Source organism: Phalangium opilio, unplaced genomic scaffold, assembly GCF_054372755.1.
Source record: "Phalangium opilio isolate 3A_F unplaced genomic scaffold, DU_Popi_V2 ptg000037l_1, whole genome shotgun sequence".
NCBI classification, from domain to species: Eukaryota; Metazoa; Arthropoda; class Arachnida; order Opiliones; family Phalangiidae; genus Phalangium; species Phalangium opilio.
In genome coordinates this window covers 7040752-7055076 of record NW_028324160.1, presented here as the reverse complement: position 1 = coordinate 7055076, position 14325 = coordinate 7040752, and the positions used below count along the sequence as shown (strand labels likewise).

Sequence of the window (14325 nt, the reverse complement as noted above, 5' to 3'; positions counted from 1 at the left end):
TCTAGTATTGCAACAAGTGAGCGGCTTTATGGAGCATAGAAATCCGAGAGGTATTTCGGGGTTGTACTATAGCTTCGTTTTCAAGAAAAACGTTCAAAATCGTGTCAGGATGGCAGAGTGGTCTAAGGCGTCAGATTTAAGCTCTGATCCTCGTATGAGGACATGGGTTCGAATTACACTTCTGACAACGAATTGTTTCATTTTAATAACATAGATCTCACGATCAGAAAAGGCTTCTCTAGTATGGTAACAAGTGAGTGGCTTTATGGAGCATAGATTTCCGAGAGTTATTTCGGGGTTGTACTATAGCTTCTTTTTCAAGAAAAACGTCTAAAAACGTGTCAGGATGGCCGAGTGGTCTAAGGCGTCAGATTTAAGCTCTGATCCTCGTATGAGGACATGGGTTCGAATTACACTTCTGACAACGAATTGTTTCATTTTAATAACATAGATCTCACGATCAGAAAAGGCTTCTCTAGTATGGTAACAAGTGAGTGGCTTTATGGAGCATAGATTTCCGAGAGTTATTTCGGGGTTGTACTATAGCTTCTTTTTCAAGAAAAACGTCTAAAAACGTGTCAGGATGGCCGAGTGGTCTAAGGCGTCAGATTTAAGCTCTGATCCTCGTATGAATGCGTGGGTTCGAACCACACTTCTGACAACGAATTGCTTCATTTTAATAACATGGATCTCATGATCTAAAAAGGCTTCTCTAGTATGGCAACAAGTGAGTGGCTTTATGGAGCATAGTATTCCGAGAGGTATTTCGGGGTTGTACTATAGCTTCGTTTTCAAGGAAAACGTTCAAAATCGTGTCAGGATGGCCGTGTGGTCTAAGGCGTCAGATTTAAGCTCTCATGCTCGTATGAATGCGTGGGTTCGAACCACACTTCTGACAACGAATTGCTTCATTTTAATAACATGGATCTCATGATCTGAAAAGGCTTCTCTAGTATGGCAACAAGTGAGTGGCTTTATGAAGCATAGAATTCCGAGAGGTATTTCGGGGTTGTACTATAGCTTCGTTTTCAAGGAAAACGTTCACAATCGTGTCAGGATGGCCGAGTGGTCTAAGGCGTCAGATTTAAGCTCTGATCCTCGTATGAGGGCGTGGGTTCGAACCCCACTTCTGACAACGAATTGCTTCATTTTAATAGCATGGATCTCATGTTCAGAAAAGACTTCTCTAGTATGGCAACAAGTGAGTGGCTTTATGGAGCATAGTATTCCGAGAGGTATTTCGGGGTTGTACTATAGCTTCGTTTTCAAGGAAAACGTTCAAAATTGTGTCAGGATGGCCGTGTGGTCTAAGGCGTCAGATTTAAGCTCTCATGCTCGTATGAATGCGTGGGTTCGAACCACACTTCTGACAACGAATTGCTTCATTTTAATAACATGGATCTCATGATCTGAAAAGGCTTCTCTAGTATGGCAACAAGTGAGTGGCTTTATGAAGCATAGAATTCCGAGAGGTATTTCGGGGTTGTACTATAGCTTCGTTTTCAAGGAAAACGTTCACAATCGTGTCAGGATGGCCGAGTGGTCTAAGGCGTCAGATTTAAGCTCTGATCCTCGTATGAGGGCGTGGGTTCGAACCCCACTTCTGACAACGAATTGCTTCATTTTAATAACATAGATATCATGATCAGAAAAGACTTCTCTAGTATGGCAACAAGTCCGTGGCTTTATGAAGCATAGAATTCTGAGAGGTATTTCGGGGTTGTACTATAGCTTCGTTTTCAAGGAAAACGTTCAAAAGGGTGTCAGGATGGCCGAGTGGTCTAAGGCGTCAGATTTAAGCTCTGATCCTCGTATGAGGGTGTGGGTTCGAACACCATTTCTGACAACGAATTGCTTCATTTTAATAACATGTATTTCATAATCAGAAAAGGGTTCTCTAGTATTGCAACAAGTGAGTGGCTTTATGGAGCATAGAAATCCGAGAGGTATTTCGGGGTTTTACTATAGCTTCGTTTTCAAGGAAAACGTTCAAAAGCATGGCAGGATGGCCGAGTGGTCTAAGGCGTCGGATTTAAGCTATGATCCTCGTATGAGGGCGTGGGTTCGAGCCCCACTTCTGACAACGAATTTTTTCATTTTAAAAACATGGATCTCATGATCAGAAAAGGCTTCTCTAGTATGGCAAATAGTGAGTGGCTTTAAGGTGCTTAGAATTCCGAGAGGTATTTCGTGGTTGTACTATAGCTTCGTTTTCAAGGAAAACGTTCACAAGCGTGTCAGTATTGTTGAGTGGTCTAAGGCGTCAGATTTAAGCTTTGATCCTCGTTTGAGGGCATGGGTTCGAACCCCACTTCTGACAACGAATTGCTTCATTTTAATAACAAGTATTTCATAATCAGACAAGTTGGGAAAACCAAAATATTACCTCTCCGTGTCGAGAAGACTATCACTACCCCCTTAAACAACCTAAATATGCATCTATCGCTTTTATTGCTTTGCAACCGCAGGAAATTTATTTTAAAATAGTAAATTGTTCAAACGTTTTCAATATCTCTAACTTGCTGTGGAAACTCAAATCTCTCGCTATACTCCAACAATTTTCTTGGTTTGCCAGTATGATTGGTAACATTTGTCCATATCAAAGCCAAAGATATAGTAAAACTATAAAGGGTCTAGATCCACTTCCCTGGGTTATGCTTAACGAAAAAACGCCGAAGTTTCAATTATCGAGCAGACAACCACGATTTTCTGGGGGTAGCCGTATAAAACGCCATCTGTCGAGTGAAACTTGAGGTGAAAATTATTTACTCTCACTTGAAATTTCAATTTGGCCTCACGCGATATTAGAATTAGCAGGGGTGGATTAGGCGTAACAACTATGTTCGAGTATCGCTGAAGGTTATTTAGTCCACGGCTAGGAATTTTACTAAAAATAACTACTTGAGTCCGATAAATTTCCAGGTGTGTTATTTTTACATACCGACAACACAAAAGGCCAGACAAGCAGCAGGGAAACTACTATTGGAACGGAAAGACAACTATTCCACTTAAGCAGCTATGGTTGTCTACACGAGAATACTTTATTTTCTTTCTTAAGACGTCTTAAAACTTTCCTCGAATAATTTTCAAGGTTATTTAACATAAGGGTTACATTTTTATATAGGCCTACTGCTCAGTGTTTACCTCGGTAATTAAGACGTCCATTTTCAACTCATAAACATTTTATTTAAGCGCTGACTTCCCTAAACCTAACAATAACATCGTGAATCATATCCCCTGTGATATCACTATATGTTGGCATTTTCACGAAATTTCTAGGATTCACCAACCTAGGTAATCCAACTTTATCCGTGAAGTGTCCGCATCTGTGTATCACAGCTGGATTCTGAAACATCAAACTTAGCGACGAAGTATTTAATATTTTCCAATGTAGAGTATCACATTCCGTGTGATATCACCCTATGTAGGTAATTCCACGGAAGTTCTAGGATTCACCAACCTTGGAAATCCAACTTTGTCCGTGAAAAACCCACATCTGTGAATCACACCTAATATAGAGTATCATATCCCGTATGATAACATCACTTGTAGGTTATTCCCACGGAAGTTCTAGGATTCACCAACCTTGGAAAACCAACTTTATCCGTGAAAAGCCTTGCATCAGTGTCTCACACCTGGGAAATGAACCCCCGAACTCTACATAACATTTGTCATTTCTTTTATACAGTATATCATATTAAAATGTTCCGTTTCTCTAACTTACATTACAACGAACAACAAGAAAATCTACTTAAAAGTTAATTTGAATCAAAAAAACCCACTTGTACGTGGGAAAAAAGATTCTGGGAAAACCCACATGGGGAAAAAACCATTAACAAATATCAACATTTAACATTATCATAATTGTTTTCAATACACAACGTCGTATTAAAAGATTGCGATGCTTTTTCGAAATGAAAGGCTCAGTAGACTTTAACGATTGTGCAGAGAATGAAATACGTCTCCAGAATTTCACGTATGTGGAGAGATTGATAAACATAATGCTTCATTAGGCTTTCAAACGTTTAGAACAAACCTTTTAAAGAATGGAGTTTATTAATTGAGAAACAGGTTTTCAATGACACCATTTACCCGTTCTAAGAATGGATGCAATAACGCACATCTTCACCAACTCGGGAGTTTTGTCTACAATTAAAGGTTTAGATATTTTTCACCAATTTCTAGCTTGAAAAACCAAATGGAAATAAAGATAGACATTAAGCGAAGAAGAATTCACCTACATGGTTAAGCATAATTGAAATTTACCTTGAAAACCAAAATCGTAATCGATTTGGTTAGCTATGTTATTGTACGATTAACTACGGAGAGAGGGGAAACTAACGACCATTCAGTAGGATCGGTACATTTCCTATATGCTCCCGTCGGTAGAACGAATCAGGATTACAGATATTGGAAGTAGGATCGAAAACTGAACATCCGTGAATGGTAAGCGAACTGTAGATAATGTAATTAGTGAAAACCCATGATACATTATGTAATCTTACCCCAACAATTTTCAAATACTTGCTTACGATCATTTTTTAAGGTGCGATTCCTTGCGTCACAGAGTTCTATAATGTAATCCTTTTCTACAATGGTAATAAATCCTGTAAACTCTGTCAAATGTGATACCACTTTACTTACCAATTGCCTTTCGGTGGTAATACTAGCAATTCTACCTCTCTCTCTACAATAGTGATGGATCTTACAAACTGCATGGGTCAAACGTGATTTTACCTTATACTTACCAATTTTCTATTAAAGGTAACACTACCAACTCTCTCTCCCTCTCTTTATCTGCTTCATATACCATTTTGAGAAACCCTTTCGGGTCATGTGTTTTTCTCTCTTAATGGTGCATATACCATTTTGAGAAACCCTTTCGGGTCATAAGTGTTTCTCTCTTAATGGTGCAAAGACCATTTTGAGAAACCCTTCCGGGTCATGTTTTTTCTCTCTTAATGGTGCAAATACCATTTTGAGAAACCCTTCCGGGTCATGTGTTTTTCTCTCTTAATGGTGCAAATACCATTTTGAGAAACCCTTTCGGGTCATGTTTTTTTCTCTCTTAATGGTGCAAATACCATTTTGAGCAACCCTTTCGGGTCATAAGTTTTCAATTTCACAAGTTTTCAATTTCACAAGTTTTCAATTTCACAAGTTTTCAATTTCATACGTTTTCAATTTCATACGTTTTCAATTTCATACGTTTTCAGTTTCATACGTTTTCAATTTCATACGTTTTCAATTTCATACGTTTTCAATTTGGTACATTTTCACTTTCTTTCATTATGGGACGCCACAATTTCTGATAATCACACATATCAGAAAACAACACTTACAACTTTACAAAGCTCCTAGAGCTAAGATATCTATCAACCAATCATTACGGCTGATAATACAAGGCCTCTAGCACCAGGACTTCCTACCCTTTCGGGTAATTATACAAGGCCTCTAGGACCAGGACTTCCTACCCTTTCGGGTAATTATACAAGGTCTCTAGGACCAGGACATTTTCACTTTCTTTCATTATAGGACTTCCACCGACAATTTAGGCTTAATATAAGACGCCACAATTTATGATAATGACACATATCAGAAAAAACACAACTTTTCAAAGCTCCTAGAGCTAGGATTTCTATCAACCAATCATTACGGCTGATAATACAAGGCCTCTAGGACCAGGACTTTCTACCCTTTCGGGTAATTATACAAGGCCTCTAGGACCAGGACTTTCTACCCTTTCGGGTAATTATACAAGGCCTCTAGGACCAGGACTTTCTACCCTTTCGGGTAATTATACAAAGCTTCTAGGGTTAGGACTTTCACCAACAACTACAGTTTATTATACGACGCCATAACTTTTTTAATAAACACACATATCAGAAAACAACATATCAGTTGACTTTACAGGGCTTTCTCAGATGAAACTGTCACCAAAACTATTCCCTTTTAAAAAAACATATACTTTTATGATATGAATAGTACGTCTCTCTGTAACATGCTTTGTATCTCTCACGGAAAAGCTTGTTTCCGAACGCTAAATCTAACTGGCAATGATAGTCAGTTGATACTTTCTCTTCAAGACCAGGCATAAGAATCATGTCAAACGAATCAAAGAACATTTTCAATGCGGTTTTGCTTTTTAAAAAATTTATGTTAAAATCTCCCACCACAACTGTCGGAATAGAGGCATCATATCTAATATCGAATAAAGGGTTAAAATCCTCAAAAACTGATCTCAAACTCGCTCCAGGCGATTTGTACAATAACAACAGTCAACGGTTCATTTTCAATGGAAACATCCAACCAGCAACGTTCCACATGTGAATTTCTGAAAGGTCTATCGGTTCGTAAAACCCAATTATTCAAATCGTTAACTACATTTTCTGGTGTATCTTTTAAATAAATGGAAGAACCAAATGCAATTCTACGTGCCGTTCTTGGCAGATAAATACCACCCACTTCCCTAAAGGATGGCACATGAAACTCATCATTTTCTTTCTTCCACGTTTCAACAAAGCATAATAACTGGGCATTTCTTATTACGGTGTCTGCTAAAATATCTTCCAAATGTGCGTTTAAGGACTGCACATTGTGAACATAAATATAAACCGGTTCGTTCAAGAATGGTAACGCAATACTCTTCGTTTCTCGTAATCTTTTAATTTCCAATTCAACTTGTTTGTTTTTAGGCGCATTTGGAACTTGAAATTTACCCTCAATATACAAACCAGAGGCGTTTCTCGCTCTACTACAAGCAACGTATAAATGAGCTCTCTCTAATTTCTTTCTTTGATTACAATGCACTACTACAGACGAATACGTATCACCTTGACTCTTGTGTATCGTAATAGCCTCAGAAATGACCAAAGGAAACTGTTTCCTAGAGACCGAAACATTATTTTGCCTCCATTTTCTACTGAATGCCTTAGTAACTTTCTCGACAGGAGTCCAAATCCTGTTAAAGTTATTCTGCTCGTATAACCCAAGACTCTTTTGTCTCAACAACTTTCCAACATTAGCATCAGCAAACTCAATCCAAACCCTGAACGGAATTTGTTCCCCGAGCCTATTTTTACCGTACTCTATCTTTCTTAACCAACCTGTCGCACCATTCGTAAGTCCATCAGACGTATCAACATTGTTAGTCATCATGTATCTGGCGCCACAAGCGAGCGTTAATTCTTTAGGCAGACCATACGTATCAGACGTTGCCAACGTTTGAACTTGAGAAAGAATGTTATTTCTAACTTCGCTAGTAAGATCACCATTTACAACATCTACTGAAACGGAAATAGACTTTTCCGTATTCATGTTTAAAAGCATCTCTTCGTTAAATTGGTTCACTTCAACGTTAGTAGGGAAAAGATGTATCGCTTCTTTTGGCGGTACACGCTCTCTATTCACTTCTAAACTTACAAAAAAGTCAATATCATCCTGATTCATACTTCCCACAGCCATTCTGTTCAAAGCTTCCGCAAACCTTTTGTCATCTTTTTGCCTCATAATTTCTTCAATCTCTGCAAACTGGAATTCTTCCCATATTGGGTTACCAATTAACGCCGCATAGGGATTGTCAGTATCACTTTGACCTTGAAAAGCGAAATGATCGCGCACTGGTCTAAGTTGGTTAAAATCTCCAACTAACAGTACAGATACACCACCGAAATAATCTGGACAACCCATTATCTCTTGCAATCTCGCGTTAACTCGGTTAAAAACCTTGGCTCCAACCATTGATATTTCGTCAATAATTACCAATTTCACTTGACCATACATCAATCTACAATTGTGAAGAGTTTCACTTTCTAGCCTGGAAATATTCCCGGCAAATTGACTAACCGGTAGACAAAAGGTACTATGCAAAGTAGCGCCACCTATATTAAAGGCAGCCTTGCCCGTAGGTGCGCATCGCAAAACTTTAACTTCCGAGGGATTAGACCCTGGCTGCTTATTGTAAAATCTAGTAACAGCTTCAAATATGGCACTTATCAAAACGCTTTTTCCAACACCAGCGCCTCCTGTAACAAATAGCCGTAAAGGCGTTTCCTTGCATTTTAAATGATGCAGAACTTCATAAAATATTTCTTTCTGTTTCACATTCAGCATTCTAACAAGTACATTGTACTCAGAATCATTGACTAACGTCACTGACGGAGCAATAGTTCTTTCCGCATTACCATCAAGAATATCACGGGTAATATTTCCTATAGACTCCTGAACCGTATTAATTAGAAATTCAGAATCTTCAACAATTAAAGATCTATCTATTTCATTTCGATGTTCCAATTCAGGTTGAATATTAGTAAGATCAGCTTCAATAGCTTCACTTTCGAAATCTCGGACAGCCTGTTCAATGGCCGCTTCGTCAATTTCGTTATGAAATTCTTTTCTACATTCCTTTATAATCTCAAGTTTAAGTTCATACTCTGATTTCAGATCCTTTGTCAAAATGTCCCTACTCTCATCGCGCCAAGGCGAGAACAACATTATTTGCTCACGATAATACTGTTCGGGTTCTTTCACTAAATTGAATCTCCGATACCGCATAATTTTAGAATGACCACGTTTTCTAATAAAACCTGAATCATTTTTCAGTTTCAACCATTTACCACATTCAACTTCAAGGTTTTCATTGTCATCAATATGACTTTGGGTTTTCGCAACTCTACGACTTTTGGAAAACTCGTACCACGTCGCAAATTGAGCTAACGTTACTGCCTCTAAATCATCTGGCCTTTGAACATAATGGTCCAACATTCCAGAAGCGAAAACGTCCATGCTATCTTCTGACAACTGTTCAAGCTCACTTTTGCTTTTGAGAATATGGACTCGATTTTCGGGCAAATTTGTATTAACGTAAATACAGGCTCGACTACATCTAGAGACTGGAATTTGTAAAACACTATACGCCGCCTCTTGCGCGCTTACCTCGTGCGCATTCAAAAACTGATTTGCTATCACTTTCAACTTTTGCTTTACCGTACATTTATCTGACTGTGCTCGTTTAGCAGCTTCAACCAAAAGCATTGACATGCCATGCTGAGATTTTCCTATATAAGACACAATATACATAACCAGAGCGTAAGGATCAAGTACAAACTGAATGTCCATATTCGCTTGCCAAAGGCGCAAAGTGCACGGGTTGTACGGATTAACCCTAGTTTCTTTAGGGTGTCTTTTCAATAAAACAACTTTCTTTTTTATGTCATACGTAACTGCCTTAATATATTCCTCTTCACTCATCCGCAACTTTGCCAACAACTCCTCGAAACTATCTACCCAAAATTCCTTTTCTTTCGATTGCAAAAGTTCATTAAATTTTTTGGAATTCCTCTTACATTTCAGTTCTTCGTCAAGAGTACCAGGTTCTCTTAAACTCGGATCATAAACAATAGTTCTAGGCATGGGAGGAAATGGAATTCCAAAACGACAAACTGAACTGTTATTTACCTTTTTCTTACACGTTGTCGTGTGCTTGTGCATTTGCAAAGACGTTAACAAATCCCCATTATCATCGTTCAATTTACCAGCGCAAGAAATAACTTTATCAATAAAGTCCTCTACCTCTCTAACATTCGACAAATCATCTTTGAGCTTAGGCGCATCTTTAATCCATATCAACCCATGTTGATGGGGAGACCCCCTTTGCTGTATTTCAACTCTAAAGTAATAATCTTCAATAACACCAAGGGGACCTAGTTTTTGCAAAGCTTAAAGCAGAGCCCGAAAACGGTGGTCAAAATATCTAGCACAAGTAACAGGATCATTTTGAATCAGCTTGGCCTTTTCCGAAAAACTTAAATTCCTAATTTCATTATCCGCTAAGCGTTCTTGACCTGAGGTCACTCTCAGTATGTTCAAAAGCTCAGGCCATTTGCCTTCCGCAGCTAAAAACGTTATAAAAAAGGTAGCCGTACCAAGCTGCCTAATCATAGCCATTAACTCTTTCTGCCTATGCTGCCAATATGAAGGCGAGGACTGCAATTTCTCTAATACTCTAAAACCATCATCCTGCTTAACAATTGAATCAAGTGCACCAGCAGACGATAAAAACCCAGCAGTGTAATTAGAGCCATCTTTTCTCTTGGTTTTTCTCATACACACTTGTATAGATTCACTAACTTTCATTGTTTCCAACTTAACAAAAGCGTAAAACAATTTTGAGACATTCTTGGCACAACGTCGATCAACATTACGAAGCTCCCACTTGGCAATATCCCCAAACCTACCTTTAACCTTAAGGTTTCTCTTCTGACCGACATAAATACAGGGGAATGACAATTTCTCAGCGTCCTCGTCATAGAGCAAAGACATTGGCGTTTGACCTTCACCAGGAGCAAACTTAACATGCATGGCGTTAGTCGGAAGGAAATCGGACAATGACACTAACAACGTGTCTTGATTCCCAACTGGTAATAAATTAACTTCGCTAGCTTCATTGACTTCATTCCACATATCATCGCTATCATTTTCGTTCTGTAAATTCACTGACCCTACTGGGTTTTCCCTTAATATATCATCTTGATTTAACTGACGGTCATTTTCGTCAACAATAAATTCAAGTTCTTCTGGAATTGGATCCAATATATCGACTCTTACAGATATTCCATGCTTAATATACAACGGTGTTTTCACCAAAACCTTAAGAGCTTCGTGCATTTTTTAGGCCTAACAGTTTCATACAAATATGGTGTGTTATATTGCATTCTCCTCATAAACTCAATTTGAATAGAATCTGTTTCACGAGGTAAACTGACACTGTAGACTCGACATTTATAGGAACGTTGACCACGTTTCCCTTAATCCCCCTTTGTTGATCACAACCCAACCTTCTTATTTGCATAAAAGGTATTCGTGGTGAAATCATCCTTTCCTCCAAATTAGACAAATTAACTAGTTCTGACGGAACTTCAGGAAATTCAAATCCATTTTCTCTGGAAAACATGGGGATTTCGTTCTTCTTGACAGCTTTATTACAAGCACTACATAAAAATACTTTGTCACCCAATTCACGACCGTGAATCCCAGGAACTGCCAAAAACACTCTAGACTGTACTAAGCTACCCGATGCTTTAAAAAAAGATTTGAACACATGGCCACGTTGGACCTTCTTTTTTGCTTTCAAAATACGTCTGCTCTATAAACACAGGATCTGTTCTTCTTTCTGCCACAGACAATCTATTCCTAGAACGGTCAGGGTTCCTAAACTCCACATTTGTACGAATGGCAGCCATACTCAACTGATTTCTAACACGTTCAGCTTCAACGTACTCTGCATCTTGGCTTTTACTACCAGGAGCAGATGACAAAGGAGTCTCGGACGCTAGCTTCCATAATGTAGAGGGCAATGGGATCCGCGAACGTCACGGTTATTAACCAAAATCATTACGCCAGTGCCACCTCTCGTAGAAAATTTGAGCATTATTTTCCCACCAATAGCGTGGCTGCAAAGTCTCGAAAGGAGATCTGGGAAATCGCGTCTGGACTCTGGAGCCTCTCTTTAAAAATACGTATCGTCTGCTTATAATTAGCCTAGGCTTAACGAGTTGATAATGAAAAGCCCAGCGAGTAACGTATGTACACTATTAATAAACTAAAATGTGTTTCAGTGCCAAATTTTTCTAAATTTCTTCTTCAATTAAATGGTAGCTACAAGAGGTTGAGAAAGAAATCACTCACGATCTTTTAAAACCCAAAAAGTAAGAGACAGTGATTTCGTTTCCAACCTCTTGTAGCAGTCAATTAATTCCTACCTTTAAGGTCACAAAATGTAGTCTTATCTTTTATCTTAATACCAACGATTACAGCTGTTTGAATAAAGTAATTATATTGTGTATATTTATGTCGCGATCGGGTAAGAAGAACCTCATTAGCCACCGTTAGTCCGTTATTACAAAAAAATTCCCAGCAGACTTTGGTGCCAGATATAATCCACCAAAAGCATCGTCTGCTATAATGTCTGATAGCGCCTCTATGGCAAGCCGATGCCGCTACAGCTGTGACGTACGCGGGTCCCATTGCCCTCTATATTGTGGAAGCTAGCGTCCGAGACTCCTTTGTCATCTGCTCCTGGCCATACCCAACTGATTTCTAACACGTTCAGCTTCAACGTACTCTGCATCTTGGCTTTTACTAGCCATACCCAACTGATTTCTAACACGTACAGCTTCAACGTACTCTGCATCTTGGCGTTTGCTAGCCATACCCAACTGATTTCTAACACGTTCAGCTTCAACTTACTCTGCATCTTGGCGTTTACTAGCCTTACTCAACTGATTTCTAACACGTTCAGCTTCAACGTACTCTGCATCTTGGCGTTTACTAGCCATACCCAACTGATTTCTAACACGTTCAGCTTCAACGTACTTTGCATCTTGGCGTTTACTAGCCTTACTCAACTGATTTCTAACACGTTCAGCTTCAACGTACTTTGCATCTTGGTGTTTACTTGCCTTACTCAACTGAATTCTAACACGTTCAGCTTCAACGTACTCTGCATCTTGGCGTTTACTAGCCTTACTCAACTGGTCCTTTACACGTTCGCTTGCTCTATACCACTCATCAAACCTTTCAACTCTCTTGGCAAACCTGATTTTCCCTTTCACGATAAGCCTCATTCTCAGGCTTTTTCGCCATTGATCGCGCCTCCTTCATTCTATACTCTTCATTCTGTCTCAAAATTCTCATTCTCTCTAACGGATAAACATTACCATGAGACGTAGAAGGTACTTGTTCATCGTTCGCTACCATTACAGAACAATCTGAAATATTACTAACTAAATTCATCGCTTCGTCGGCAGTAATTAACGCTACGTTTTCAGCAACTTCACTTGTACTTCCGTCTAATACATTATCCTTCATTCTACTGTGGCCAACTGGCGACGCAATAGAACCAACAAACAAATTAGAACCAGAAATACTAGAAACCGCACCTTCAACGTTACTACCATCGTGGCCAACTGACGGCGCAATAGAAGTAATGGGCAAACTAGTAATAGGACTAGACGTACTAGAACCTGTACATTCAACCTTAGCTTTTTTCTGAGCTGCTAAAACTCTTCTCCTTTCATTTTCCCTCTTCTTAAACTCAGGGTCTGATCTTTTTGCCCTCATCCTTTCCCGCGCTTTGCGCTTCCGCATTTCATCTTTACTCTCAACATTATCTTCCTCCATTTTACATACAAAAATCAAATACTCACAAAAAGAAGCGGAAAACCTGCTGGCTCTTTACAACCACTTAATTTGACTTAATATCCAACTTCGAAACACAAATATTTACTGGTAGATAAATTGACAACCTACAAGCAAAGAAAAATTCTCAAGAATGGCTCCCGCAAATTTAAAAGGTCTATTTTCAACTAGGTCGGCGTATCTGATTAGATTTAAAAAAAATATATATTTTTGAAATTTTTGGTCTAACTGTTATCTACACCTAGATGGTTTTCAGTCAAACAAACAAGGAGCATAAACACAATAGTGGAAGCTTCAGTCTTATTTAAAACATGTAAAACAATTATCATCTCTGCAAATAGCTTACACATGTCTTTTTTACCAATGCTTAACCGTTTGGATTTTTCTAAAGCACTCTTATCACCAAAAACTTTTTTGATACAAAATATTTATGTTTTATATTCTTATTAAGAATAAAACAAGAGGATAAAAAAGGTTTGTCCTCTCGTACTTTTTTAAGCTTTTATCATGATTACTCTATACAACAGTAACAAGGAGTATTAAACCCATTAGTGGAAGCAGTATTTTTTTTACGAAACAATCTCGCTTATGTTGATCCTCTCTAGACTTCACTAAAAACGTATAACTCCCACGAACAATATTAATAGACAGGCAAGGATTCATACCATTAAAGAAGGAGCGCGATATTATCAATATTTTCATTTCATATAGGGAGCTAACAGTTCTGACCCTGAAACGTCACACCCTTCTATCTCTTACTGGAGTTTCATCACCCCTAATGGTTGGAAACGGTATTCTGCGCGCAAAAATGCCAACCAGAGGGGGGCTGCCTTAGTAGATATAGGAGGCAATGATAATCTCTCTCTTTGCACGAGAGGTTTATCTTTAATATTTAAATAAATCTAATTATTTTTAATTATTTTAATCTTCAATAATTAACATTAATAATAGTTAAATCGTTTAAAATAAAGTTATACCTATTATCATCTCAAACTTTGCTAATATTGACGTTTAAAGTGAAGGGTACCCCTCTTGCCCGCTTTCGTCAAATTTTGGGGTATATATACGATTCGTTTCCATTATTATAGTAAGGAAAAAGCGCAATTGCGAAAACCTTTGGTGGCCGAT

General features: G+C 38.5%; 2 non-coding genes across 2 annotated transcripts; both read left to right on the top strand.

Moving 5' to 3' along the window:
• Window positions 1-1051: 1051 nt before the first annotated feature.
• On the top strand, window positions 1052-1135 carry TRNAL-UAA (transfer RNA leucine (anticodon UAA)). Its single transcript has one exon. It is a non-coding gene; the product is annotated as a tRNA-Leu (tRNA).
• Window positions 1136-1525: 390 nt separating this feature from the next.
• TRNAL-UAA (transfer RNA leucine (anticodon UAA)) lies at window positions 1526-1609 on the top strand. Its single transcript has one exon. It is a non-coding gene; the product is annotated as a tRNA-Leu (tRNA).
• Window positions 1610-14325: the final 12716 nt, after the last annotated feature.